Source organism: Ranitomeya variabilis, chromosome 2, assembly GCF_051348905.1.
Source record: "Ranitomeya variabilis isolate aRanVar5 chromosome 2, aRanVar5.hap1, whole genome shotgun sequence".
NCBI classification, from domain to species: Eukaryota; Metazoa; Chordata; class Amphibia; order Anura; family Dendrobatidae; genus Ranitomeya; species Ranitomeya variabilis.
In genome coordinates, this window is record NC_135233.1 from 1,107,478,189 (window position 1) to 1,107,501,352 (window position 23,164).

At 43.6% G+C, this 23,164-nt stretch overlaps 57 non-coding genes across 57 annotated transcripts; 42 read left to right on the forward strand and 15 right to left on the reverse strand.

Annotated features, from left to right (window-relative positions):
- The first annotated feature begins 357 nt into the window (after window positions 1-357).
- Window positions 358-429, forward strand: TRNAG-UCC (transfer RNA glycine (anticodon UCC)). The gene has a single exon. It is a non-coding gene; the product is annotated as a tRNA-Gly (tRNA).
- Window positions 430-902: 473 nt separating this feature from the next.
- Window positions 903-975, forward strand: TRNAA-AGC (transfer RNA alanine (anticodon AGC)). The gene has a single exon. It is a non-coding gene; the product is annotated as a tRNA-Ala (tRNA).
- Window positions 976-1,083: 108 nt separating this feature from the next.
- TRNAY-GUA (transfer RNA tyrosine (anticodon GUA)) lies at window positions 1,084-1,169 on the forward strand. The gene is given in 2 exon segments: window positions 1,084-1,120; window positions 1,134-1,169. It is a non-coding gene; the product is annotated as a tRNA-Tyr (tRNA).
- A 163-nt stretch (window positions 1,170-1,332) lies between these two features.
- Window positions 1,333-1,406, reverse strand: TRNAN-GUU (transfer RNA asparagine (anticodon GUU)). The gene has a single exon. It is a non-coding gene; the product is annotated as a tRNA-Asn (tRNA).
- A 405-nt stretch (window positions 1,407-1,811) lies between these two features.
- Window positions 1,812-1,883, forward strand: TRNAG-UCC (transfer RNA glycine (anticodon UCC)). The gene has a single exon. It is a non-coding gene; the product is annotated as a tRNA-Gly (tRNA).
- A 470-nt stretch (window positions 1,884-2,353) lies between these two features.
- Window positions 2,354-2,426, forward strand: TRNAA-AGC (transfer RNA alanine (anticodon AGC)). The gene has a single exon. It is a non-coding gene; the product is annotated as a tRNA-Ala (tRNA).
- Window positions 2,427-2,783: 357 nt separating this feature from the next.
- TRNAN-GUU (transfer RNA asparagine (anticodon GUU)) lies at window positions 2,784-2,857 on the reverse strand. Its single transcript has one exon. It is a non-coding gene; the product is annotated as a tRNA-Asn (tRNA).
- A 405-nt stretch (window positions 2,858-3,262) lies between these two features.
- Window positions 3,263-3,334, forward strand: TRNAG-UCC (transfer RNA glycine (anticodon UCC)). Its single transcript has one exon. It is a non-coding gene; the product is annotated as a tRNA-Gly (tRNA).
- Window positions 3,335-3,802: 468 nt separating this feature from the next.
- On the forward strand, window positions 3,803-3,875 carry TRNAA-AGC (transfer RNA alanine (anticodon AGC)). The gene has a single exon. It is a non-coding gene; the product is annotated as a tRNA-Ala (tRNA).
- A 108-nt stretch (window positions 3,876-3,983) lies between these two features.
- On the forward strand, window positions 3,984-4,069 carry TRNAY-GUA (transfer RNA tyrosine (anticodon GUA)). The gene is given in 2 exon segments: window positions 3,984-4,020; window positions 4,034-4,069. It is a non-coding gene; the product is annotated as a tRNA-Tyr (tRNA).
- A 163-nt stretch (window positions 4,070-4,232) lies between these two features.
- Window positions 4,233-4,306, reverse strand: TRNAN-GUU (transfer RNA asparagine (anticodon GUU)). The gene has a single exon. It is a non-coding gene; the product is annotated as a tRNA-Asn (tRNA).
- Window positions 4,307-4,711: 405 nt separating this feature from the next.
- TRNAG-UCC (transfer RNA glycine (anticodon UCC)) lies at window positions 4,712-4,783 on the forward strand. Its single transcript has one exon. It is a non-coding gene; the product is annotated as a tRNA-Gly (tRNA).
- A 470-nt stretch (window positions 4,784-5,253) lies between these two features.
- On the forward strand, window positions 5,254-5,326 carry TRNAA-AGC (transfer RNA alanine (anticodon AGC)). Its single transcript has one exon. It is a non-coding gene; the product is annotated as a tRNA-Ala (tRNA).
- Window positions 5,327-5,683: 357 nt separating this feature from the next.
- TRNAN-GUU (transfer RNA asparagine (anticodon GUU)) lies at window positions 5,684-5,757 on the reverse strand. Its single transcript has one exon. It is a non-coding gene; the product is annotated as a tRNA-Asn (tRNA).
- A 405-nt stretch (window positions 5,758-6,162) lies between these two features.
- On the forward strand, window positions 6,163-6,234 carry TRNAG-UCC (transfer RNA glycine (anticodon UCC)). Its single transcript has one exon. It is a non-coding gene; the product is annotated as a tRNA-Gly (tRNA).
- Window positions 6,235-6,702: 468 nt separating this feature from the next.
- Window positions 6,703-6,775, forward strand: TRNAA-AGC (transfer RNA alanine (anticodon AGC)). Its single transcript has one exon. It is a non-coding gene; the product is annotated as a tRNA-Ala (tRNA).
- A 108-nt stretch (window positions 6,776-6,883) lies between these two features.
- Window positions 6,884-6,969, forward strand: TRNAY-GUA (transfer RNA tyrosine (anticodon GUA)). Its single transcript is given in 2 exon segments — window positions 6,884-6,920; window positions 6,934-6,969. It is a non-coding gene; the product is annotated as a tRNA-Tyr (tRNA).
- Window positions 6,970-7,132: 163 nt separating this feature from the next.
- Window positions 7,133-7,206, reverse strand: TRNAN-GUU (transfer RNA asparagine (anticodon GUU)). The gene has a single exon. It is a non-coding gene; the product is annotated as a tRNA-Asn (tRNA).
- A 405-nt stretch (window positions 7,207-7,611) lies between these two features.
- Window positions 7,612-7,683, forward strand: TRNAG-UCC (transfer RNA glycine (anticodon UCC)). Its single transcript has one exon. It is a non-coding gene; the product is annotated as a tRNA-Gly (tRNA).
- A 652-nt stretch (window positions 7,684-8,335) lies between these two features.
- On the forward strand, window positions 8,336-8,421 carry TRNAY-GUA (transfer RNA tyrosine (anticodon GUA)). Its single transcript is given in 2 exon segments — window positions 8,336-8,372; window positions 8,386-8,421. It is a non-coding gene; the product is annotated as a tRNA-Tyr (tRNA).
- A 163-nt stretch (window positions 8,422-8,584) lies between these two features.
- Window positions 8,585-8,658, reverse strand: TRNAN-GUU (transfer RNA asparagine (anticodon GUU)). Its single transcript has one exon. It is a non-coding gene; the product is annotated as a tRNA-Asn (tRNA).
- A 405-nt stretch (window positions 8,659-9,063) lies between these two features.
- Window positions 9,064-9,135, forward strand: TRNAG-UCC (transfer RNA glycine (anticodon UCC)). The gene has a single exon. It is a non-coding gene; the product is annotated as a tRNA-Gly (tRNA).
- A 647-nt stretch (window positions 9,136-9,782) lies between these two features.
- Window positions 9,783-9,868, forward strand: TRNAY-GUA (transfer RNA tyrosine (anticodon GUA)). The gene is given in 2 exon segments: window positions 9,783-9,819; window positions 9,833-9,868. It is a non-coding gene; the product is annotated as a tRNA-Tyr (tRNA).
- Window positions 9,869-10,031: 163 nt separating this feature from the next.
- TRNAN-GUU (transfer RNA asparagine (anticodon GUU)) lies at window positions 10,032-10,105 on the reverse strand. Its single transcript has one exon. It is a non-coding gene; the product is annotated as a tRNA-Asn (tRNA).
- A 405-nt stretch (window positions 10,106-10,510) lies between these two features.
- On the forward strand, window positions 10,511-10,582 carry TRNAG-UCC (transfer RNA glycine (anticodon UCC)). The gene has a single exon. It is a non-coding gene; the product is annotated as a tRNA-Gly (tRNA).
- A 633-nt stretch (window positions 10,583-11,215) lies between these two features.
- On the forward strand, window positions 11,216-11,301 carry TRNAY-GUA (transfer RNA tyrosine (anticodon GUA)). The gene is given in 2 exon segments: window positions 11,216-11,252; window positions 11,266-11,301. It is a non-coding gene; the product is annotated as a tRNA-Tyr (tRNA).
- A 163-nt stretch (window positions 11,302-11,464) lies between these two features.
- On the reverse strand, window positions 11,465-11,538 carry TRNAN-GUU (transfer RNA asparagine (anticodon GUU)). The gene has a single exon. It is a non-coding gene; the product is annotated as a tRNA-Asn (tRNA).
- A 405-nt stretch (window positions 11,539-11,943) lies between these two features.
- On the forward strand, window positions 11,944-12,015 carry TRNAG-UCC (transfer RNA glycine (anticodon UCC)). The gene has a single exon. It is a non-coding gene; the product is annotated as a tRNA-Gly (tRNA).
- Window positions 12,016-12,487: 472 nt separating this feature from the next.
- On the forward strand, window positions 12,488-12,560 carry TRNAA-AGC (transfer RNA alanine (anticodon AGC)). The gene has a single exon. It is a non-coding gene; the product is annotated as a tRNA-Ala (tRNA).
- Window positions 12,561-12,668: 108 nt separating this feature from the next.
- TRNAY-GUA (transfer RNA tyrosine (anticodon GUA)) lies at window positions 12,669-12,754 on the forward strand. The gene is given in 2 exon segments: window positions 12,669-12,705; window positions 12,719-12,754. It is a non-coding gene; the product is annotated as a tRNA-Tyr (tRNA).
- Window positions 12,755-12,917: 163 nt separating this feature from the next.
- TRNAN-GUU (transfer RNA asparagine (anticodon GUU)) lies at window positions 12,918-12,991 on the reverse strand. The gene has a single exon. It is a non-coding gene; the product is annotated as a tRNA-Asn (tRNA).
- A 405-nt stretch (window positions 12,992-13,396) lies between these two features.
- Window positions 13,397-13,468, forward strand: TRNAG-UCC (transfer RNA glycine (anticodon UCC)). The gene has a single exon. It is a non-coding gene; the product is annotated as a tRNA-Gly (tRNA).
- A 470-nt stretch (window positions 13,469-13,938) lies between these two features.
- TRNAA-AGC (transfer RNA alanine (anticodon AGC)) lies at window positions 13,939-14,011 on the forward strand. Its single transcript has one exon. It is a non-coding gene; the product is annotated as a tRNA-Ala (tRNA).
- Window positions 14,012-14,119: 108 nt separating this feature from the next.
- Window positions 14,120-14,205, forward strand: TRNAY-GUA (transfer RNA tyrosine (anticodon GUA)). Its single transcript is given in 2 exon segments — window positions 14,120-14,156; window positions 14,170-14,205. It is a non-coding gene; the product is annotated as a tRNA-Tyr (tRNA).
- A 642-nt stretch (window positions 14,206-14,847) lies between these two features.
- Window positions 14,848-14,919, forward strand: TRNAG-UCC (transfer RNA glycine (anticodon UCC)). The gene has a single exon. It is a non-coding gene; the product is annotated as a tRNA-Gly (tRNA).
- Window positions 14,920-15,391: 472 nt separating this feature from the next.
- Window positions 15,392-15,464, forward strand: TRNAA-AGC (transfer RNA alanine (anticodon AGC)). The gene has a single exon. It is a non-coding gene; the product is annotated as a tRNA-Ala (tRNA).
- A 108-nt stretch (window positions 15,465-15,572) lies between these two features.
- Window positions 15,573-15,658, forward strand: TRNAY-GUA (transfer RNA tyrosine (anticodon GUA)). The gene is given in 2 exon segments: window positions 15,573-15,609; window positions 15,623-15,658. It is a non-coding gene; the product is annotated as a tRNA-Tyr (tRNA).
- Window positions 15,659-15,821: 163 nt separating this feature from the next.
- TRNAN-GUU (transfer RNA asparagine (anticodon GUU)) lies at window positions 15,822-15,895 on the reverse strand. The gene has a single exon. It is a non-coding gene; the product is annotated as a tRNA-Asn (tRNA).
- A 405-nt stretch (window positions 15,896-16,300) lies between these two features.
- On the forward strand, window positions 16,301-16,372 carry TRNAG-UCC (transfer RNA glycine (anticodon UCC)). The gene has a single exon. It is a non-coding gene; the product is annotated as a tRNA-Gly (tRNA).
- Window positions 16,373-16,842: 470 nt separating this feature from the next.
- On the forward strand, window positions 16,843-16,915 carry TRNAA-AGC (transfer RNA alanine (anticodon AGC)). Its single transcript has one exon. It is a non-coding gene; the product is annotated as a tRNA-Ala (tRNA).
- A 108-nt stretch (window positions 16,916-17,023) lies between these two features.
- On the forward strand, window positions 17,024-17,109 carry TRNAY-GUA (transfer RNA tyrosine (anticodon GUA)). Its single transcript is given in 2 exon segments — window positions 17,024-17,060; window positions 17,074-17,109. It is a non-coding gene; the product is annotated as a tRNA-Tyr (tRNA).
- A 163-nt stretch (window positions 17,110-17,272) lies between these two features.
- On the reverse strand, window positions 17,273-17,346 carry TRNAN-GUU (transfer RNA asparagine (anticodon GUU)). The gene has a single exon. It is a non-coding gene; the product is annotated as a tRNA-Asn (tRNA).
- A 405-nt stretch (window positions 17,347-17,751) lies between these two features.
- TRNAG-UCC (transfer RNA glycine (anticodon UCC)) lies at window positions 17,752-17,823 on the forward strand. Its single transcript has one exon. It is a non-coding gene; the product is annotated as a tRNA-Gly (tRNA).
- Window positions 17,824-18,475: 652 nt separating this feature from the next.
- TRNAY-GUA (transfer RNA tyrosine (anticodon GUA)) lies at window positions 18,476-18,561 on the forward strand. The gene is given in 2 exon segments: window positions 18,476-18,512; window positions 18,526-18,561. It is a non-coding gene; the product is annotated as a tRNA-Tyr (tRNA).
- Window positions 18,562-18,724: 163 nt separating this feature from the next.
- TRNAN-GUU (transfer RNA asparagine (anticodon GUU)) lies at window positions 18,725-18,798 on the reverse strand. Its single transcript has one exon. It is a non-coding gene; the product is annotated as a tRNA-Asn (tRNA).
- Window positions 18,799-19,203: 405 nt separating this feature from the next.
- Window positions 19,204-19,275, forward strand: TRNAG-UCC (transfer RNA glycine (anticodon UCC)). The gene has a single exon. It is a non-coding gene; the product is annotated as a tRNA-Gly (tRNA).
- A 470-nt stretch (window positions 19,276-19,745) lies between these two features.
- Window positions 19,746-19,818, forward strand: TRNAA-AGC (transfer RNA alanine (anticodon AGC)). The gene has a single exon. It is a non-coding gene; the product is annotated as a tRNA-Ala (tRNA).
- Window positions 19,819-19,926: 108 nt separating this feature from the next.
- On the forward strand, window positions 19,927-20,012 carry TRNAY-GUA (transfer RNA tyrosine (anticodon GUA)). The gene is given in 2 exon segments: window positions 19,927-19,963; window positions 19,977-20,012. It is a non-coding gene; the product is annotated as a tRNA-Tyr (tRNA).
- Window positions 20,013-20,175: 163 nt separating this feature from the next.
- TRNAN-GUU (transfer RNA asparagine (anticodon GUU)) lies at window positions 20,176-20,249 on the reverse strand. Its single transcript has one exon. It is a non-coding gene; the product is annotated as a tRNA-Asn (tRNA).
- A 405-nt stretch (window positions 20,250-20,654) lies between these two features.
- On the forward strand, window positions 20,655-20,726 carry TRNAG-UCC (transfer RNA glycine (anticodon UCC)). Its single transcript has one exon. It is a non-coding gene; the product is annotated as a tRNA-Gly (tRNA).
- A 470-nt stretch (window positions 20,727-21,196) lies between these two features.
- TRNAA-AGC (transfer RNA alanine (anticodon AGC)) lies at window positions 21,197-21,269 on the forward strand. The gene has a single exon. It is a non-coding gene; the product is annotated as a tRNA-Ala (tRNA).
- A 108-nt stretch (window positions 21,270-21,377) lies between these two features.
- On the forward strand, window positions 21,378-21,463 carry TRNAY-GUA (transfer RNA tyrosine (anticodon GUA)). Its single transcript is given in 2 exon segments — window positions 21,378-21,414; window positions 21,428-21,463. It is a non-coding gene; the product is annotated as a tRNA-Tyr (tRNA).
- Window positions 21,464-21,626: 163 nt separating this feature from the next.
- Window positions 21,627-21,700, reverse strand: TRNAN-GUU (transfer RNA asparagine (anticodon GUU)). Its single transcript has one exon. It is a non-coding gene; the product is annotated as a tRNA-Asn (tRNA).
- A 405-nt stretch (window positions 21,701-22,105) lies between these two features.
- On the forward strand, window positions 22,106-22,177 carry TRNAG-UCC (transfer RNA glycine (anticodon UCC)). Its single transcript has one exon. It is a non-coding gene; the product is annotated as a tRNA-Gly (tRNA).
- A 467-nt stretch (window positions 22,178-22,644) lies between these two features.
- Window positions 22,645-22,717, forward strand: TRNAA-AGC (transfer RNA alanine (anticodon AGC)). Its single transcript has one exon. It is a non-coding gene; the product is annotated as a tRNA-Ala (tRNA).
- A 108-nt stretch (window positions 22,718-22,825) lies between these two features.
- Window positions 22,826-22,911, forward strand: TRNAY-GUA (transfer RNA tyrosine (anticodon GUA)). The gene is given in 2 exon segments: window positions 22,826-22,862; window positions 22,876-22,911. It is a non-coding gene; the product is annotated as a tRNA-Tyr (tRNA).
- A 163-nt stretch (window positions 22,912-23,074) lies between these two features.
- On the reverse strand, window positions 23,075-23,148 carry TRNAN-GUU (transfer RNA asparagine (anticodon GUU)). The gene has a single exon. It is a non-coding gene; the product is annotated as a tRNA-Asn (tRNA).
- Between the last annotated feature and the right edge of the window lie 16 nt (window positions 23,149-23,164).

Consider the following 23,164-nt stretch of genomic DNA (forward strand, 5'->3'; position numbering starts at 1 on the left):
TTTCTTCAAATGATTTTCAACAATATGACTAAAGGAAACAGAAAAAAACAAAGAAATAATTGCAAAACACCAAGAATAATCTAGTTGCCAACAGATAAGAAATGGCTGATAAATTACACGACACAGACCAGAAGGCAGACAGTAATTAGACTTCGACTCTAAGCATCCAACACTACGAGCAGAGTGGCGCAGCGGAAGCGTGCTGGGCCCATAACCCAGAGGTCGATGGATCGAAACCATCCTCTGCTAAAAGGTTGTGTTTTATACTTTTCATCATTACATTGCATCCAAATGCTTCTGTCAACAGAAAGTTTAGTGTTATTGCAGAAAATGTCAAAAAAACGTACACTTCCGAAAGCGTTGGTGGTATAGTGGTGAGCATAGCTGCCTTCCAAGCAGTTGACCCGGGTTCGATTCCCGGCCAACGCATGTCTTGCTTTTCACCATTGGTGTTGCATTTATTCTCTTTTAATGTTTTGTGTTAAGGCTCATGCTCTACTCTCTTCTTACAGTTTAGCAACCACAGAAAGGAGGAAAAAAAAAGACCAGGAGGCCTTCACGACCTCTCAGCATTTTCGATAAACAAACCAACCCATAAAAGTTCAACGGTTCTCCTTGGGATTGTGCTACATCACAACTTTTTTCTACAAACTATGCAAGTTTTTTCACTGTCCCCGGTTTGATTCTCCATGTGCATAGAAAGGGTTTGCTAGAAAGTTGCTCGACTGTATTTGTAGGTCACCAATCACGTTGTGGACTCCTTAAATGTTCTTCAAGTATGGGAAAACGGAGTCCACACTTAAAAAAAAAAAAAAAAAAAAAAAAAAGCAATGTCATCTGTGACTGTATATGAAAATTGTGACCTGGTGTGACGTGAAACTGACGTCAAGTTTCACAGGTTTGGGGGATTAGCTCAAGTGGTAGAGCGCTCGCTTAGCATGCGAGAGGTAGCGGGATCGATGCCCGCATTCTCCAATGCTACCATTGGATTCCTTTTTCGCAGAGTTGAATGAATCATTTTTACCATCTGCCCGTGGCACCCACGGCCAAACCTAGGAGGCTTTCGACAGTGGCCAAAACAATCCTTCGATAGCTCAGCTGGTAGAGCGGAGGACTGTAGCTCTAAATTAGCAATCCTTAGGTCGCTGGTTCAATTCCGGCTCGAAGGAAGTTTTGTTTATCTTATCTCATACAGAAAGTTTTTCTCCAGTTTGCCTCGTGAATTCAAAACATAGTCAGCAAAATGGCTTTTACATGAGAGAGATGCTCAGCACCAATGCAAAAACTTCTCCAACTGTGCAACGTCTCTGGGTGGACTGCAAAAGGGTGCGACGTCCCTGGGTGGACTCGAACCACCAACCTTTCGGTTAACAGCCGAACGCGCTAACCGATTGCGCCACAGAGACCCAATGGACCACAATTTTTGCCTGCACCTTAAGCAAGGTCAGACACCGTTTCTTCAAATGATTTTCAACAATATGACTAAAGGAAACAGAAAAAAACAAAGAAATAATTGCAAAACACCAAGAATAATCTAGTTGCCAACAGATAAGAAATGGCTGATAAATTACACGACACAGACCAGAAGGCAGACAGTAATTAGACTTCGACTCTAAGCATCCAACACTACGAGCAGAGTGGCGCAGCGGAAGCGTGCTGGGCCCATAACCCAGAGGTCGATGGATCGAAACCATCCTCTGCTAAAAGGTTGTGTTTTATACTTTTCATCATTACATTGCATCCAAATGCTTCTGTCAACAGAAAGTTTAGTGTTATTGCAGAAAATGTCAAAAAAACGTACACTTCCGAAAGCGTTGGTGGTATAGTGGTGAGCATAGCTGCCTTCCAAGCAGTTGACCCGGGTTCGATTCCCGGCCAACGCATGTCTTGCTTTTCACCATTGGTGTTGCATTTATTCTCTTTTAATGTTTTGTGTTAAGGCTCATGCTCTACTCTCTTCTTACAGTTTAGCAACCACAGAAAGGAGGAAAAAAAAAGACCAGGAGGCCTTCACGACCTCTCAGCATTTTCGATAAACAAACCAACCCATAAAAGTTCAACGGTTCTCCTTGGGATTGTGCTACATCACAACTTTTTTCTACAAACTATGCAAGTTTTTTCACTGTCCCCGGTTTGATTCTCCATGTGCATAGAAAGGGTTTGCTAGAAAGTTGCTCGACTGTATTTGTAGGTCACCAATCACGTTGTGGACTCCTTAAATGTTCTTCAAGTATGGGAAAACGGAGTCCACACTTAAAAAAAAAAAAAAAAAAAAAAAGCAATGTCATCTGTGACTGTATATGAAAATTGTGACCTGGTGTGACGTGAAACTGACGTCAAGTTTCACAGGTTTGGGGGATTAGCTCAAGTGGTAGAGCGCTCGCTTAGCATGCGAGAGGTAGCGGGATCGATGCCCGCATTCTCCAATGCTACCATTGGATTCCTTTTTCGCAGAGTTGAATGAATCATTTTTACCATCTGCCCGTGGCACCCACGGCCAAACCTAGGAGGCTTTCGACAGTGGCCAAAACAATCCTTCGATAGCTCAGCTGGTAGAGCGGAGGACTGTAGTTCTAAATTAGCAATCCTTAGGTTGCTGGTTCAATTCCGGCTCGAAGGAAGTTTTGTTTATCTTATCTCATACAGAAAGTTTTTCTCCAGTTTGCCTCGTGAATTCAAAACATAGTCAGCAAAATGGCTTTTACATGAGAGAGATGCTCAGCACCAATGCAAAAACTTCTCCAACTGTGCAACGTCTCTGGGTGGACTGCAAAAGGGTGCGACGTCCCTGGGTGGACTCGAACCACCAACCTTTCGGTTAACAGCCGAACGCGCTAACCGATTGCGCCACAGAGACCCAATGGACCACAATTTTTGCCTGCACCTTAAGCAAGGTCAGACACCGTTTCTTCAAATGATTTTCAACAATATGACTAAAGGAAACAGAAAAAAACAAAGAAATAATTGCAAAACACCAAGAATAATCTAGTTGCCAACAGATAAGAAATGGCTGATAAATTACACGACACAGACCAGAAGGCAGACAGTAATTAGACTTCGACTCTAAGCATCCAACACTACGAGCAGAGTGGCGCAGCGGAAGCGTGCTGGGCCCATAACCCAGAGGTCGATGGATCGAAACCATCCTCTGCTAAAAGGTTGTGTTTTATACTTTTCATCATTACATTGCATCCAAATGCTTCTGTCAACAGAAAGTTTAGTGTTATTGCAGAAAATGTCAAAAAAACGTACACTTCCGAAAGCGTTGGTGGTATAGTGGTGAGCATAGCTGCCTTCCAAGCAGTTGACCCGGGTTCGATTCCCGGCCAACGCATGTCTTGCTTTTCACCATTGGTGTTGCATTTATTCTCTTTTAATGTTTTGTGTTAAGGCTCATGCTCTACTCTCTTCTTACAGTTTAGCAACCACAGAAAGGAGGAAAAAAAAAGACCAGGAGGCCTTCACGACCTCTCAGCATTTTCGATAAACAAACCAACCCATAAAAGTTCAACGGTTCTCCTTGGGATTGTGCTACATCACAACTTTTTTCTACAAACTATGCAAGTTTTTTCACTGTCCCCGGTTTGATTCTCCATGTGCATAGAAAGGGTTTGCTAGAAAGTTGCTCGACTGTATTTGTAGGTCACCAATCACGTTGTGGACTCCTTAAATGTTCTTCAAGTATGGGAAAACGGAGTCCACACTTAAAAGAAAAAAAAAAAAAAAAGCAATGTCATCTGTGACTGTATATGAAAATTGTGACCTGGTGTGACGTGAAACTGACGTCAAGTTTCACAGGTTTGGGGGATTAGCTCAAGTGGTAGAGCGCTCGCTTAGCATGCGAGAGGTAGCGGGATCGATGCCCGCATTCTCCAATGCTACCATTGGATTCCTTTTTCGCAGAGTTGAATGAATCATTTTTACCATCTGCCCGTGGCACCCACGGCCACACCTAGGAGGCTTTCGACAGTGGCCAAAACAATCCTTCGATAGCTCAGCTGGTAGAGCGGAGGACTGTAGCTCTAAATTAGCAATCCTTAGGTCGCTGGTTCAATTCCGGCTCGAAGGAAGTTTTGTTTATCTTATCTCATACAGAAAGTTTTTCTCCAGTTTGCCTCGTGAATTCAAAACATAGTCAGCAAAATGGCTTTTACATGAGAGAGATGCTCAGCACCAATGCAAAAACTTCTCCAACTGTGCAACGTCTCTGGGTGGACTGCAAAAGGGTGCGACGTCCCTGGGTGGACTCGAACCACCAACCTTTCGGTTAACAGCCGAACGCGCTAACCGATTGCGCCACAGAGACCCAATGGACCACAATTTTTGCCTGCACCTTAAGCAAGGTCAGACACCGTTTCTTCAAATGATTTTCAACAATATGACTAAAGGAAACAGAAAAAAACAAAGAAATAATTGCAAAACACCAAGAATAATCTAGTTGCCAACAGATAAGAAATGGCTGATAAATTACACGACACAGACCAGAAGGCAGACAGTAATTAGACTTCGACTCTAAGCATCCAACACTACGAGCAGAGTGGCGCAGCGGAAGCGTGCTGGGCCCATAACCCAGAGGTCGATGGATCGAAACCATCCTCTGCTAAAAGGTTGTGTTTTATACTTTTCATCATTACATTGCATCCAAATGCTTCTGTCAACAGAAAGTTTAGTGTTATTGCAGAAAATGTCAAAAAAACGTACACTTCCGAAAGCGTTGGTGGTATAGTGGTGAGCATAGCTGCCTTCCAAGCAGTTGACCCGGGTTCGATTCCCGGCCAACGCATGTCTTGCTTTTCACCATTGGTGTTGCATTTATTCTCTTTTAATGTTTTGTGTTAAGGCTCATGCTCTACTCTCTTCTTACAGTTTAGCAACCACAGAAAGGAGGAAAAAAAAAGACCAGGAGGCCTTCACGACCTCTCAGCATTTTCGATAAACAAACCAACCCATAAAAGTTCAACGGTTCTCCTTGGGATTGTGCTACATCACAACTTTTTTCTACAAACTATGCAAGTTTTTTCACTGTCCCCGGTTTGATTCTCCATGTGCATAGAAAGGGTTTGCTAGAAAGTTGCTCGACTGTATTTGTAGGTCACCAATCACGTTGTGGACTCCTTAAATGTTCTTCAAGTATGGGAAAACGGAGTCCACACTTAAAAAAAAAAAAAAAAAAAAAAAGCAATGTCATCTGTGACTGTATATGAAAATTGTGACCTGGTGTGACGTGAAACTGACGTCAAGTTTCACAGGTTTGGGGGATTAGCTCAAGTGGTAGAGCGCTCGCTTAGCATGCGAGAGGTAGCGGGATCGATGCCCGCATTCTCCAATGCTACCATTGGATTCCTTTTTCGCAGAGTTGAATGAATCATTTTTACCATCTGCCCGTGGCACCCACGGCCAAACCTAGGAGGCTTTCGACAGTGGCCAAAACAATCCTTCGATAGCTCAGCTGGTAGAGCGGAGGACTGTAGTTCTAAATTAGCAATCCTTAGGTTGCTGGTTCAATTCCGGCTCGAAGGAAGTTTTGTTTATCTTATCTCATACAGAAAGTTTTTCTCCAGTTTGCCTCGTGAATTCAAAACATAGTCAGCAAAATGGCTTTTACATGAGAGAGATGCTCAGCACCAATGCAAAAACTTCTCCAACTGTGCAACGTCTCTGGGTGGACTGCAAAAGGGTGCGACGTCCCTGGGTGGACTCGAACCACCAACCTTTCGGTTAACAGCCGAACGCGCTAACCGATTGCGCCACAGAGACCCAATGGACCACAATTTTTGCCTGCACCTTAAGCAAGGTCAGACACCGTTTCTTCAAATGATTTTCAACAATATGACTAAAGGAAACAGAAAAAAACAAAGAAATAATTGCAAAACACCAAGAATAATCTAGTTGCCAACAGATAAGAAATGGCTGATAAATTACACGACACAGACCAGAAGGCAGACAGTAATTAGACTTCGACTCTAAGCATCCAACACTACGAGCAGAGTGGCGCAGCGGAAGCGTGCTGGGCCCATAACCCAGAGGTCGATGGATCGAAACCATCCTCTGCTAAAAGGTTGTGTTTTATACTTTTCATCATTACATTGCATCCAAATGCTTCTGTCAACAGAAAGTTTAGTGTTATTGCAGAAAATGTCAAAAAAACGTACACTTCCGAAAGCGTTGGTGGTATAGTGGTGAGCATAGCTGCCTTCCAAGCAGTTGACCCGGGTTCGATTCCCGGCCAACGCATGTCTTGCTTTTCACCATTGGTGTTGCATTTATTCTCTTTTAATGTTTTGTGTTAAGGCTCATGCTCTACTCTCTTCTTACAGTTTAGCAACCACAGAAAGGAGGAAAAAAAAAGACCAGGAGGCCTTCACGACCTCTCAGCATTTTCGATAAACAAACCAACCCATAAAAGTTCAACGGTTCTCCTTGGGATTGTGCTACATCACAACTTTTTTCTACAAACTATGCAAGTTTTTTCACTGTCCCCGGTTTGATTCTCCATGTGCATAGAAAGGGTTTGCTAGAAAGTTGCTCGACTGTATTTGTAGGTCACCAATCACGTTGTGGACTCCTTAAATGTTCTTCAAGTATGGGAAAACGGAGTCCACACTTAAAAGAAAAAAAAAAAAAAAAGCAATGTCATCTGTGACTGTATATGAAAATTGTGACCTGGTGTGACGTGAAACTGACGTCAAGTTTCACAGGTTTGGGGGATTAGCTCAAGTGGTAGAGCGCTCGCTTAGCATGCGAGAGGTAGCGGGATCGATGCCCGCATTCTCCAATGCTACCATTGGATTCCTTTTTCGCAGAGTTGAATGAATCATTTTTACCATCTGCCCGTGGCACCCACGGCCACACCTAGGAGGCTTTCGACAGTGGCCAAAACAATCCTTCGATAGCTCAGCTGGTAGAGCGGAGGACTGTAGCTCTAAATTAGCAATCCTTAGGTCGCTGGTTCAATTCCGGCTCGAAGGAAGTTTTGTTTATCTTATCTCATACAGAAAGTTTTTCTCCAGTTTGCCTCGTGAATTCAAAACATAGTCAGCAAAATGGCTTTTACATGAGAGAGATGCTCAGCACCAATGCAAAAACTTCTCCAACTGTGCAACGTCTCTGGGTGGACTGCAAAAGGGTGCGACGTCCCTGGGTGGACTCGAACCACCAACCTTTCGGTTAACAGCCGAACGCGCTAACCGATTGCGCCACAGAGACCCAATGGACCACAATTTTTGCCTGCACCTTAAGCAAGGTCAGACACCGTTTCTTCAAATGATTTTCAACAATATGACTAAAGGAAACAGAAAAAAACAAAGAAATAATTGCAAAACACCAAGAATAATCTAGTTGCCAACAGATAAGAAATGGCTGATAAATTACACGACACAGACCAGAAGGCAGACAGTAATTAGACTTCGACTCTAAGCATCCAACACTACGAGCAGAGTGGCGCAGCGGAAGCGTGCTGGGCCCATAACCCAGAGGTCGATGGATCGAAACCATCCTCTGCTAAAAGGTTGTGTTTTATACTTTTCATCATTACATTGCATCCAAATGCTTCTGTCAACAGAAAGTTTAGTGTTATTGCAGAAAATGTCAAAAAAACGTACACTTCCGAAAGCGTTGGTGGTATAGTGGTGAGCATAGCTGCCTTCCAAGCAGTTGACCCGGGTTCGATTCCCGGCCAACGCATGTCTTGCTTTTCACCATTGGTGTTGCATTTATTCTCTTTTAATGTTTTGTGTTAAGGCTCATGCTCTACTCTCTTCTTACAGTTTAGCAACCACAGAAAGGAGGAAAAAAAAAGACCAGGAGGCCTTCACGACCTCTCAGCATTTTCGATAAACAAACCAACCCATAAAAGTTCAACGGTTCTCCTTGGGATTGTGCTACATCACAACTTTTTTCTACAAACTATGCAAGTTTTTTCACTGTCCCCGGTTTGATTCTCCATGTGCATAGAAAGGGTTTGCTAGAAAGTTGCTCGACTGTATTTGTAGGTCACCAATCACGTTGTGGACTCCTTAAATGTTCTTCAAGTATGGGAAAACGGAGTCCACACTTAAAAAAAAAAAAAAAAAAAAAAAAGCAATGTCATCTGTGACTGTATATGAAAATTGTGACCTGGTGTGACGTGAAACTGACGTCAAGTTTCACAGGTTTGGGGGATTAGCTCAAGTGGTAGAGCGCTCGCTTAGCATGCGAGAGGTAGTGGGATCGATGCCCGCATTCTCCAATGCTACCATTGGATTCCTTTTTCGCAGAGTTGAATGAATCATTTTTACCATCTGCCCGTGGCACCCACGGCCAAACCTAGGAGGCTTTCGACAGTGGCCAAAACAATCCTTCGATAGCTCAGCTGGTAGAGCGGAGGACTGTAGCTCTAAATTAGCAATCCTTAGGTCGCTGGTTCAATTCCGGCTCGAAGGAAGTTTTGTTTATCTTATCTCATACAGAAAGTTTTTCTCCAGTTTGCCTCGTGAATTCAAAACATAGTCAGCAAAATGGCTTTTACATGAGAGAGATGCTCAGCACCAATGCAAAAACTTCTCCAACTGTGCAACGTCTCTGGGTGGACTGCAAAAGGGTGCGACGTCCCTGGGTGGACTCGAACCACCAACCTTTCGGTTAACAGCCGAACGCGCTAACCGATTGCGCCACAGAGACCCAATGGACCACAATTTTTGCCTGCACCTTAAGCAAGGTCAGACACCGTTTCTTCAAATGATTTTCAACAATATGACTAAAGGAAACAGAAAAAAACAAAGAAATAATTGCAAAACACCAAGAATAATCTAGTTGCCAACAGATAAGAAATGGCTGATAAATTACACGACACAGACCAGAAGGCAGACAGTAATTAGACTTCGACTCTAAGCATCCAACACTACGAGCAGAGTGGCGCAGCGGAAGCGTGCTGGGCCCATAACCCAGAGGTCGATGGATCGAAACCATCCTCTGCTAAAAGGTTGTGTTTTATACTTTTCATCATTACATTGCATCCAAATGCTTCTGTCAACAGAAAGTTTAGTGTTATTGCAGAAAATGTCAAAAAAACGTACACTTCCGAAAGCGTTGGTGGTATAGTGGTGAGCATAGCTGCCTTCCAAGCAGTTGACCCGGGTTCGATTCCCGGCCAACGCATGTCTTGCTTTTCACCATTGGTGTTGCATTTATTCTCTTTTAATGTTTTGTGTTAAGGCTCATGCTCTACTCTCTTCTTACAGTTTAGCAACCACAGAAAGGAGGAAAAAAAAAGACCAGGAGGCCTTCACGACCTCTCAGCATTTTCGATAAACAAACCAACCCATAAAAGTTCAACGGTTCTCCTTGGGATTGTGCTACATCACAACTTTTTTCTACAAACTATGCAAGTTTTTTCACTGTCCCCGGTTTGATTCTCCATGTGCATAGAAAGGGTTTGCTAGAAAGTTGCTCGACTGTATTTGTAGGTCACCAATCACGTTGTGGACTCCTTAAATGTTCTTCAAGTATGGGAAAACGGAGTCCACACTTAAAAAAAAAAAAAAAAAAAGCAATGTCATCTGTGACTGTATATGAAAATTGTGACCTGGTGTGACATGAAACTGACGTCAAGTTTCACAGGTTTGGGGGATTAGCTCAAGTGGTAGAGCGCTCGCTTAGCATGCGAGAGGTAGTGGGATCGATGCCCGCATTCTCCAATGCTACCATTGGATTCCTTTTTCGCAGAGTTGAATGAATCATTTTTACCATCTGCCCGTGGCACCCACGGCCAAACCTAGGAGGCTTTCGACAGTGGCCAAAACAATCCTTCGATAGCTCAGCTGGTAGAGCGGAGGACTGTAGCTCTAAATTAGCAATCCTTAGGTCGCTGGTTCAATTCCGGCTCGAAGGAAGTTTTGTTTATCTTATCTCATACAGAAAGTTTTTCTCCAGTTTGCCTCGTGAATTCAAAACATAGTCAGCAAAATGGCTTTTACATGAGAGAGATGCTCAGCACCAATGCAAAAACTTCTCCAACTGTGCAACGTCTCTGGGTGGACTGCAAAAGGGTGCGACGTCCCTGGGTGGACTCGAACCACCAACCTTTCGGTTAACAGCCGAACGCGCTAACCGATTGCGCCACAGAGACCCAATGGACCACAATTTTTGCCTGCACCTTAAGCAAGGTCAGACACCGTTTCTTCAAATGATTTTCAACAATATGACTAAAGGAAACAGAAAAAAACAAAGAAATAATTGCAAAACACCAAGAATAATCTAGTTGCCAACAGATAAGAAATGGCTGATAAATTACACGACACAGACCAGAAGGCAGACAGTAATTAGACTTCGACTCTAAGCATCCAACACTACGAGCAGAGTGGCGCAGCGGAAGCGTGCTGGGCCCATAACCCAGAGGTCGATGGATCGAAACCATCCTCTGCTAAAAGGTTGTGTTTTATACTTTTCATCATTACATTGCATCCAAATGCTTCTGTCAACAGAAAGTTTAGTGTTATTGCAGAAAATGTCAAAAAAACGTACACTTCCGAAAGCGTTGGTGGTATAGTGGTGAGCATAGCTGCCTTCCAAGCAGTTGACCCGGGTTCGATTCCCGGCCAACGCATGTCTTGCTTTTCACCATTGGTGTTGCATTTATTCTCTTTTAATGTTTTGTGTTAAGGCTCATGCTCTACTCTCTTCTTACAGTTTAGCAACCACAGAAAGGAGGAAAAAAAAAGACCAGGAGGCCTTCACGACCTCTCAGCATTTTCGATAAACAAACCAACCCATAAAAGTTCAACGGTTCTCCTTGGGATTGTGCTACATCACAACTTTTTTCTACAAACTATGCAAGTTTTTTCACTGTCCCCGGTTTGATTCTCCATGTGCATAGAAAGGGTTTGCTAGAAAGTTGCTCGACTGTATTTGTAGGTCACCAATCACGTTGTGGACTCCTTAAATGTTCTTCAAGTATGGGAAAACGGAGTCCACACTTAAAAGAAAAAAAAAAAAAAAAGCAATGTCATCTGTGACTGTATATGAAAATTGTGACCTGGTGTGACGTGAAACTGACGTCAAGTTTCACAGGTTTGGGGGATTAGCTCAAGTGGTAGAGCGCTCGCTTAGCATGCGAGAGGTAGCGGGATCGATGCTACCATTGGATTCCTTTTTCGCAGAGTTGAATGAATCATTTTTACCATCTGCCCGTGGCACCCACGGCCAAACCTAGGAGGCTTTCGACAGTGGCCAAAACAATCCTTCGATAGCTCAGCTGGTAGAGCGGAGGACTGTAGCTCTAAATTAGCAATCCTTAGGTCGCTGGTTCAATTCCGGCTCGAAGGAAGTTTTGTTTATCTTATCTCATACAGAAAGTTTTTCTCCAGTTTGCCTCGTGAATTCAAAACATAGTCAGCAAAATGGCTTTTACATGAGAGAGATGCTCAGCACCAATGCAAAAACTTCTCCAACTGTGCAACGTCTCTGGGTGGACTGCAAAAGGGTGCGACGTCCCTGGGTGGACTCGAACCACCAACCTTTCGGTTAACAGCCGAACGCGCTAACCGATTGCGCCACAGAGACCCAATGGACCACAATTTTTGCCTGCACCTTAAGCAAGGTCAGACACCGTTTCTTCAAATGATTTTCAACAATATGACTAAAGGAAACAGAAAAAAACAAAGAAATAATTGCAAAACACCAAGAATAATCTAGTTGCCAACAGATAAGAAATGGATGATAAATTACACGACACAGACCAGAAGGCAGACAGTAATTAGACTTCGACTCTAAGCATCCAACACTACGAGCAGAGTGGCGCAGCGGAAGCGTGCTGGGCCCATAACCCAGAGGTCGATGGATCGAAACCATCCTCTGCTAAAAGGTTGTGTTTTATACTTTTCATCATTACATTGCATCCAAATGCTTCTGTCAACAGAAAGTTTAGTGTTATTGCAGAAAATGTCAAAAAAACGTACACTTCCGAAAGCGTTGGTGGTATAGTGGTGAGCATAGCTGCCTTCCAAGCAGTTGACCCGGGTTCGATTCCCGGCCAACGCATGTCTTGCTTTTCACCATTGGTGTTGCATTTATTCTCTTTTAATGTTTTGTGTTAAGGCTCATGCTCTACTCTCTTCTTACAGTTTAGCAACCACAGAAAGGAGGGAAAAAAAAGACCAGGAGGCCTTCACGACCTCTCAGCATTTTCGATAAACAAACCAACCCATAAAAGTTCAACGGTTCTCCTTGGGATTGTGCTACATCACAACTTTTTTCTACAAACTATGCAAGTTTTTTCACTGTCCCCGGTTTGATTCTCCATGTGCATAGAAAGGGTTTGCTAGAAAGTTGCTCGACTGTATTTGTAGGTCACCAATCACGTTGTGGACTCCTTAAATGTTCTTCAAGTATGGGAAAACGGAGTCCACACTTAAAAAAAAAAAAAAAAAAAAAAAAAGCAATGTCATCTGTGACTGTATATGAAAATTGTGACCTGGTGTGACGTGAAACTGACGTCAAGTTTCACAGGTTTGGGGGATTAGCTCAAGTGGTAGAGCGCTCGCTTAGCATGCGAGAGGTAGCGGGATCGATGCCCGCATTCTCCAATGCTACCATTGGATTCCTTTTTCGCAGAGTTGAATGAATCATTTTTACCATCTGCCCGTGGCACCCACGGCCAAACCTAGGAGGCTTTCGACAGTGGCCAAAACAATCCTTCGATAGCTCAGCTGGTAGAGCGGAGGACTGTAGCTCTAAATTAGCAATCCTTAGGTCGCTGGTTCAATTCCGGCTCGAAGGAAGTTTTGTTTATCTTATCTCATACAGAAAGTTTTTCTCCAGTTTGCCTCGTGAATTCAAAACATAGTCAGCAAAATGGCTTTTACATGAGAGAGATGCTCAGCACCAATGCAAAAACTTCTCCAACTGTGCAACGTCTCTGGGTGGACTGCAAAAGGGTGCGACGTCCCTGGGTGGACTCGAACCACCAACCTTTCGGTTAACAGCCGAACGCGCTAACCGATTGCGCCACAGAGACCCAATGGACCACAATTTTTGCCTGCACCTTAAGCAAGGTCAGACACCGTTTCTTCAAATGATTTTCAACAATATGACTAAAGGAAACAGAAAAAAACAAAGAAATAATTGCAAAACACCAAGAATAATCTAGTTGCCAACAGATAAGAAATGGCTGATAAATTACACGACACAGACCAGAAGGCAGACAGTAATTAGACTTCGACTCTAAGCATCCAACACTACGAGCAGAGTGGCGCAGCGGAAGCGTGCTGGGCCCATAACCCAGAGGTCGATGGATCGAAACCATCCTCTGCTAAAAGGTTGTGTTTTATACTTTTCATCATTACATTGCATCCAAATGCTTCTGTCAACAGAAAGTTTAGTGTTATTGCAGAAAATGTCAAAAAAACGTACACTTCCGAAAGCGTTGGTGGTATAGTGGTGAGCATAGCTGCCTTCCAAGCAGTTGACCCGGGTTCGATTCCCGGCCAACGCATGTCTTGCTTTTCACCATTGGTGTTGCATTTATTCTCTTTTAATGTTTTGTGTTAAGGCTCATGCTCTACTCTCTTCTTACAGTTTAGCAACCACAGAAAGGAGGAAAAAAAAAGACCAGGAGGCCTTCACGACCTCTCAGCATTTTCGATAAACAAACCAACCCATAAAAGTTCAACGGTTCTCCTTGGGATTGTGCTACATCACAACTTTTTTCTACAAACTATGCAAGTTTTTTCACTGTCCCCGGTTTGATTCTCCATGTGCATAGAAAGGGTTTGCTAGAAAGTTGCTCGACTGTATTTGTAGGTCACCAATCACGTTGTGGACTCCTTAAATGTTCTTCAAGTATGGGAAAACGGAGTCCACACTTAAAAAAAAAAAAAAAAAAAAAAAGCAATGTCATCTGTGACTGTATATGAAAATTGTGACCTGGTGTGACGTGAAACTGACGTCAAGTTTCACAGGTTTGGGGGATTAGCTCAAGTGGTAGAGCGCTCGCTTAGCATGCGAGAGGTAGCGGGATCGATGCCCGCATTCTCCAATGCTACCATTGGATTCCTTTTTCGCAGAGTTGAATGAATCATTTTTACCATCTGCCCGTGGCACCCACGGCCAAACCTAGGAGGCTTTCGACAGTGGCCAAAACAATCCTTCGATAGCTCAGCTGGTAGAGCGGAGGACTGTAGCTCTAAATTAGCAATCCTTAGGTCGCTGGTTCAATTCCGGCTCGAAGGAAGTTTTGTTTATCTTATCTCATACAGAAAGTTTTTCTCCAGTTTGCCTCGTGAATTCAAAACATAGTCAGCAAAATGGCTTTTACATGAGAGAGATGCTCAGCACCAATGCAAAAACTTCTCCAACTGTGCAACGTCTCTGGGTGGACTGCAAAAGGGTGTGACGTCCCTGGGTGGACTCAAACCACCAACCTTTCGGTTAACAGCCGAACGCGCTAACCGATTGCGCCACAGAGACCCAATGGACCACAATTTTTGCCTGCACCTTAAGCAAGGTCAGACACCGTTTCTTCAAATGATTTTCAACAATATGACTAAAGGAAACAGAAAAAAACAAATAAATAATTGCAAAACACCAAGAATAATCTAGTTGCCAACAGATAAGAAATGGCTGATAAATTACACGACACAGACCAGAAGGCAGACAGTAATTAGACTTCGACTCTAAGCATCCAACACTACGAGCAGAGTGGCGCAGCGGAAGCGTGCTGGGCCCATAACCCAGAGGTCGATGGATCGAAACCATCCTCTGCTAAAAGGTTGTGTTTTATACTTTTCATCATTACATTGCATCCAAATGCTTCTGTCAACAGAAAGTTTAGTGTTATTGCAGAAAATGTCAAAAAAACGTACACTTCCGAAAGCGTTGGTGGTATAGTGGTGAGCATAGCTGCCTTCCAAGCAGTTGACCCGGGTTCGATTCCCGGCCAACGCATGTCTTGCTTTTCACCATTGGTGTTGCATTTATTCTCTTTTAATGTTTTGTGTTAAGGCTCATGCTCTACTCTCTTCTTACAGTTTAGCAACCACAGAAAGGAGGAAAAAAAAAGACCAGGAGGCCTTCACGACCTCTCAGCATTTTCGATAAACAAACCAACCCATAAAAGTTCAACGGTTCTCCTTGGGATTGTGCTACATCACAACTTTTTTCTACAAACTATGCAAGTTTTTTCACTGTCCCCGGTTTGATTCTCCATGTGCATAGAAAGGGTTTGCTAGAAAGTTGCTCGACTGTATTTGTAGGTCACCAATCACGTTGTGGACTCCTTAAATGTTCTTCAAGTATGGGAAAACGGAGTCCACACTTAAAAAAAAAAAAAAAAAAAAAAAAAGCAATGTCATCTGTGACTGTATATGAAAATTGTGACCTGGTGTGACGTGAAACTGACGTCAAGTTTCACAGGTTTGGGGGATTAGCTCAAGTGGTAGAGCGCTCGCTTAGCATGCGAGAGGTAGCGGGATCGATGCCCGCATTCTCCAATGCTACCATTGGATTCCTTTTTCGCAGAGTTGAATGAATCATTTTTACCATCTGCCCGTGGCACCCACGGCCAAACCTAGGAGGCTTTCGACAGTGGCCAAAACAATCCTTCGATAGCTCAGCTGGTAGAGCGGAGGACTGTAGCTCTAAATTAGCAATCCTTAGGTCGCTGGTTCAATTCCGGCTCGAAGGAAGTTTTGTTTATCTTATCTCATACAGAAAGTTTTTCTCCAGTTTGCCTCGTGAATTCAAAACATAGTCAGCAAAATGGCTTTTACATGAGAGAGATGCTCAGCACCAATGCAAAAACTTCTCCAACTGTGCAACGTCTCTGGGTGGACTGCAAAAGGGTGCGACGTCCCTGGGTGGACTCGAACCACCAACCTTTCGGTTAACAGCCGAACGCGCTAACCGATTGCGCCACAGAGACCCAATGGACCACAATTTTTGCCTGCACCTTAAGCAAGGTCAGACACCGTTTCTTCAAATGATTTTCAACAATATGACTAAAGGAAACAGAAAAAAACAAAGAAATAATTGCAAAACACCAAGAATAATCTAGTTGCCAACAGATAAGAAATGGCTGATAAATTACACGACACAGACCAGAAGGCAGACAGTAATTAGACTTCGACTCTAAGCATCCAACACTACGAGCAGAGTGGCGCAGCGGAAGCGTGCTGGGCCCATAACCCAGAGGTCGATGGATCGAAACCATCCTCTGCTGAAAGGTTGTGTTTTATACTTTTCATCATTACATTGCATCCAAATGCTTCTGTCAACAGAAAGTTTAGTGTTATTGCAGAAAATGTCAAAAAAACGTACACTTCCGAAAGCGTTGGTGGTATAGTGGTGAGCATAGCTGCCTTCCAAGCAGTTGACCCGGGTTCGATTCCCGGCCAACGCATGTCTTGCTTTTCACCATTGGTGTTGCATTTATTCTCTTTTAATGTTTTGTGTTAAGGCTCATGCTCTACTCTCTTCTTACAGTTTAGCAACCACAGAAAGGAGGAAAAAAAAAGACCAGGAGGCCTTCACGACCTCTCAGCATTTTCGATAAACAAACCAACCCATAAAAGTTCAACGGTTCTCCTTGGGATTGTGCTACATCACAACTTTTTTCTACAAACTATGCAAGTTTTTTCACTGTCCCCGGTTTGATTCTCCATGTGCATAGAAAGGGTTTGCTAGAAAGTTGCTCGACTGTATTTGTAGGTCACCAATCACGTTGTGGACTCCTTAAATGTTCTTCAAGTATGGGAAAACGGAGTCCACACTTAAAAAAAAAAAAAAAAAAAAAAAGCAATGTCATCTGTGACTGTATATGAAAATTGTGACCTGGTGTGACGTGAAACTGACGTCAAGTTTCACAGGTTTGGGGGATTAGCTCAAGTGGTAGAGCGCTCGCTTAGCATGCGAGAGGTAGCGGGATCGATGCCCGCATTCTCCAATGCTACCATTGGATTCCTTTTTCGCAGAGTTGAATGAATCATTTTTACCATCTGCCCGTGGCACCCACGGCCAAACCTAGGAGGCTTTCGACAGTGGCCAAAACAATCCTTCGATAGCTCAGCTGGTAGAGCGGAGGACTGTAGCTCTAAATTAGCAATCCTTAGGTCGCTGGTTCAATTCCGGCTCGAAGGAAGTTTTGTTTATCTTATCTCATACAGAAAGTTTTTCTCCAGTTTGCCTCGTGAATTCAAAACATAGTCAGCAAAATGGCTTTTACATGAGAGAGATGCTCAGCACCAATGCAAAAACTTCTCCAACTGTGCAACGTCTCTGGGTGGACTGCAAAAGGGTGCGACGTCCCTGGGTGGACTCGAACCACCAACCTTTCGGTTAACAGCCGAACGCGCTAACCGATTGCGCCACAGAGACCCAATGGACCACAATTTTTGCCTGCACCTTAAGCAAGGTCAGACACCGTTTCTTCAAATGATTTTCAACAATATGACTAAAGGAAACAGAAAAAAACAAAGAAATAATTGCAAAACACCAAGAATAATCTAGTTGCCAACAGATAAGAAATGGCTGATAAATTACACGACACAGACCAGAAGGCAGACAGTAATTAGACTTCGACTCTAAGCATCCAACACTACGAGCAGAGTGGCGCAGCGGAAGCGTGCTGGGCCCATAACCCAGAGGTCGATGGATCGAAACCATCCTCTGCTAAAAGGTTGTGTTTTATACTTTTCATCATTACATTGCATCCAAATGCTTCTGTCAACAGAAAGTTTAGTGTTATTGCAGAAAATGTCAAAAAAACGTACACTTCCGAAAGCGTTGGTGGTATAGTGGTGAGCATAGCTGCCTTCCAAGCAGTTGACCCGGGTTCGATTCCCGGCCAACGCATGTCTTGCTTTTCACCATTGGTGTTGCATTTATTCTCTTTTAATGTTTTGTGTTAAGGCTCATGCTCTACTCTCTTCTTACAGTTTAGCAACCACAGAAAGGAGGAAAAAAAAAGACCAGGAGGCCTTCACGACCTCTCAGCATTTTCGATAAACAAACCAACCCATAAAAGTTCAACGGTTCTCCTTGGGATTGTGCTACATCACAACTTTTTTCTACAAACTATGCAAGTTTTTTCACTGTCCCCGGTTTGATTCTCCATGTGCATAGAAAGGGTTTGCTAGAAAGTTGCTCGACTGTATTTGTAGGTCACCAATCACGTTGTGGACTCCTTAAATGTTCTTCAAGTATGGGAAAACGGAGTCCACACTTAAAAAAAAAAAAAAAAAAAAAAAAGCAATGTCATCTGTGACTGTATATGAAAATTGTGACCTGGTGTGACGTGAAACTGACGTCAAGTTTCACAGGTTTGGGGGATTAGCTCAAGTGGTAGAGCGCTCGCTTAGCATGCGAGAGGTAGCAGGATCGATGCCCGCATTCTCCAATGCTACCATTGGATTCCTTTTTCGCAGAGTTGAATGAATCATTTTTACCATCTGCCCGTGGCACCCACGGCCAAACCTAGGAGGCTTTCGACAGTGGCCAAAACAATCCTTCGATAGCTCAGCTGGTAGAGCGGAGGACTGTAGCTCTAAATTAGCAATCCTTAGGTCGCTGGTTCAATTCCGGCTCGAAGGAAGTTTTGTTTATCTTATCTCATACAGAAAGTTTTTCTCCAGTTTGCCTCGTGAATTCAAAACATAGTCAGCAAAATGGCTTTTACATGAGAGAGATGCTCAGCACCAATGCAAAAACTTCTCCAACTGTGCAACGTCTCTGGGTGGACTGCAAAAGGGTGCGACGTCCCTGGGTGGACTCGAACCACCAACCTTTCGGTTAACAGCCGAACGCGCTAACCGATTGCGCCACAGAGACCCAATGGACCACAATTTTTGCCTGCACCTTAAGCAAGGTCAGACACCGTTTCTTCAAATGATTTTCAACAATATGACTAAAGGAAACAGAAAAAAACAAAGAAATAATTGCAAAACACCAAGAATAATCTAGTTGCCAACAGATAAGAAATGGCTGATAAATTACACGACACAGACCAGAAGGCAGACAGTAATTAGACTTCGACTCTAAGCATCCAACACTACGAGCAGAGTGGCGCAGCGGAAGCGTGCTGGGCCCATAACCCAGAGGTCGATGGATCGAAACCATCCTCTGCTAAAAGGTTGTGTTTTATACTTTTCATCATTACATTGCATCCAAATGCTTCTGTCAACAGAAAGTTTAGTGTTATTGCAGAAAATGTCAAAAAAACGTACACTTCCGAAAGCGTTGGTGGTATAGTGGTGAGCATAGCTGCCTTCCAAGCAGTTGACCCGGGTTCGATTCCCGGCCAACGCATGTCTTGCTTTTCACCATTGGTGTTGCATTTATTCTCTTTTAATGTTTTGTGTTAAGGCTCATGCTCTACTCTCTTCTTACAGTTTAGCAACCACAGAAAGGAGGAAAAAAAAAGACCAGGAGGCCTTCACGACCTCTCAGCATTTTCGATAAACAAACCAACCCATAAAAGTTCAACGGTTCTCCTTGGGATTGTGCTACATCACAACTTTTTTCTACAAACTATGCAAGTTTTTTCACTGTCCCCGGTTTGATTCTCCATGTGCATAGAAAGGGTTTGCTAGAAAGTTGCTCGACTGTATTTGTAGGTCACCAATCATGTTGTGGACTCCTTAAATGTTCTTCAAGTATGGGAAAACGGAGTCCACACTTAAAAAAAAAAAAAAAAAAAAAAAGCAATGTCATCTGTGACTGTATATGAAAATTGTGACCTGGTGTGACGTGAAACTGACGTCAAGTTTCACAGGTTTGGGGGATTAGCTCAAGTGGTAGAGCGCTCGCTTAGCATGCGAGAGGTAGCGGGATCGATGCCCGCATTCTCCAATGCTACCATTGGATTCCTTTTTCGCAGAGTTGAATGAATCATTTTTACCATCTGCCCGTGGCACCCACGGCCAAACCTAGGAGGCTTTCGACAGTGGCCAAAACAATCCTTCGATAGCTCAGCTGGTAGAGCGGAGGACTGTAGCTCTAAATTAGCAATCCTTAGGTCGCTGGTTCAATTCCGGCTCGAAGGAAGTTTTTTTTATCTTATCTCATACAGAAAGTTTTTCTCCAGTTTGCCTCGTGAATTCAAAACATAGTCAGCAAAATGGCTTTTACATGAGAGAGATGCTCAGCACCAATGCAAAAACTTCTCCAACTGTGCAACGTCTCTGGGTGGACTGCAAAAGGGTGCGACGTCCCTGGGTGGACTCGAACCACCAACCTTTCGGTTAACAGCCGAACGCGCTAACCGATTGCGCCACAGAGACCCAATGGACCACAATTTTTGCCTGCACCTTAAGCAAGGTCAGACACCGTTTCTTCAAATGATTTTCAACAATATGACTAAAGGAAACAGAAAAAAACAAAGAAATAATTGCAAAACACCAAGAATAATCTAGTTGCCAACAGATAAGAAATGGCTGATAAATTACACGACACAGACCAGAAGGCAGACAGTAATTAGACTTCGACTCTAAGCATCCAACACTACGAGCAGAGTGGCGCAGCGGAAGCGTGCTGGGCCCATAACCCAGAGGTCGATGGATCGAAACCATCCTCTGCTAAAAGGTTGTGTTTTATACTTTTCATCATTACATTGCATCCAAATTCTTCTGTCAACAGAAAGTTTAGTGTTATTGCAGAAAATGTCAAAAAAACGTACACTTCCGAAAGCGTTGGTGGTATAGTGGTGAGCATAGCTGCCTTCCAAGCAGTTGACCCGGGTTCGATTCCCGGCCAACGCATGTCTTGCTTTTCACCATTGGTGTTGCATTTATTCTCTTTTAATGTTTTGTGTTAAGGCTCATGCTCTACTCTCTTCTTACAGTTTAGCAACCACAGAAAGGAGGAAAAAAAAAGACCAGGAGGCCTTCACGACCTCTCAGCATTTTCGATAAACAAACCAACCCATAAAAGTTCAACGGTTCTCCTTGGGATTGTGCTACATCACAATTTTTTTCTACAAACTATGCAAGTTTTTTCACTGTCCCCAGTTTGATTCTCCATGTGCATAGAAAGGGTTTGCTAGAAAGTTGCTCGACTGTATTTGTAGGTCACCAATCATGTTGTGGACTCCTTAAATGTTCTTCAAGTATGGGAAAACGGAGTCCACACTTAAAAAAAAAAAAAAAAAAAAAAAGCAATGTCATCTGTGACTGTATATGAAAATTGTGACCTGGTGTGACGTGAAACTGACGTCAAGTTTCACAGGTTTGGGGGATTAGCTCAAGTGGTAGAGCGCTCGCTTAGCATGCGAGAGGTAGCGGGATCGATGCCCGCATTCTCCAATGCTACCATTGGATTCCTTTTTCGCAGAGTTGAATGAATCATTTTTACCATCTGCCCGTGGCACCCACGGCCAAACCTAGGAGGCTTTCGACAGTGGCCAAAACAATCCTTCGATAGCTCAGCTGGTAGAGCGGAGGACTGTAGCTCTAAATTAGCAATCCTTAGGTCGCTGGTTCAATTCCGGCTCGAAGGAAGTTTTGTTTATCTTATCTCATACAGAAAGTTTTTCTCCAGTTTGCCTCGTGAATTCAAAACATAGTCAGCAAAATGGCTTTTACATGAGAGAGATGCTCAGCACCAATGCAAAAACTTCTCCAACTGTGCAACGTCTCTGGGTGGACTGCAAAAGGGTGCGACGTCCCTGGGTGGACTCGAACCACCAACCTTTCGGTTAACAGCCGAACGCGCTAACCGATTGCGCCACAGAGACCCAATGGACCACAATTTTTGCCTGCACCTTAAGCAAGGTCAGACACCGTTTCTTCAAATGATTTTCAACAATATGACTAAAGGAAACAGAAAAAAACAAAGAAATAATTGCAAAACACCAAGAATAATCTAGTTGCCAACAGATAAGAAATGGCTGATAAATTACACGACACAGACCAGAAGGCAGACAGTAATTAGACTTCGACTCTAAGCATCCAACACTACGAGCAGAGTGGCACAGCGGAAGCGTGCTGGGCCCATAACCCAGAGGTCGATGGATCGAAACCATCCTCTGCTAAAAGGTTGTGTTTTATACTTTTCATCATTACATTGCATCCAAATGCTTCTGTCAACAGAAAGTTTAGTGTTATTGCAGAAAATGTCAAAAAAACGTACACTTCCGAAAGCGTTGGTGGTATAGTGGTGAGCATAGCTGCCTTCCAAGCAGTTGACCCGGGTTCGATTCCCGGCCAACGCATGTCTTGCTTTTCACCATTGGTGTTGCATTTATTCTCTTTTAATGTTTTGTGTTAAGGCTCATGCTCTACTCTCTTCTTACAGTTTAGCAACCACAGAAAGGAGGAAAAAAAAAGACCAGGAGGCCTTCACGACCTCTCAGCATTTTCGATAAACAAACCAACCCATAAAAGTTCAACGGTTCTCCTTGGGATTGTGCTACATCACAACTTTTTTCTACAAACTATGCAAGTTTTTTCACTGTCCCCGGTTTGATTCTCCATGTGCATAGAAAGGGTTTGCTAGAAAGTTGCTCGACTGTATTTGTAGGTCACCAATCATGTTGTGGACTCCTTAAATGTTCTTCAAGTATGGGAAAACGGAGTCCACACTTAAAAAAAAAAAAAAAAAAAAGCAATGTCATCTGTGACTGTATATGAAAATTGTGACCTGGTGTGACGTGAAACTGACGTCAAGTTTCACAGGTTTGGGGGATTAGCTCAAGTGGTAGAGCGCTCGCTTAGCATGCGAGAGGTAGCGGGATCGATGCCCGCATTCTCCAATGCTACCATTGGATTCCTTTTTCGCAGAGTTGAATGAATCATTTTTACCATCTGCCCGTGGCACCCACGGCCAAACCTAGGAGGCTTTCGACAGTGGCCAAAACAATCCTTCGATAGCTCAGCTGGTAGAGCGGAGGACTGTAGCTCTAAATTAGCAATCCTTAGGTCGCTGGTTCAATTCCGGCTCGAAGGAAGTTTTGTTTATCTTATCTCATACAGAAAGTTTTTCTCCAGTTTGCCTCGTGAATTCAAAACATAGTCAGCAAAATGGCTTTTACATGAGAGAGATGCTCAGCACCAATGCAAAAACTTCTCCAACTGTGCAACGTCTCTGGGTGGACTGCAAAAGGGTGCGACGTCCCTGGGTGGACTCGAACCACCAACCTTTCGGTTAACAGCCGAACGCGCTAACCGATTGCGCCACAGAGACCCAATGGACCACAATT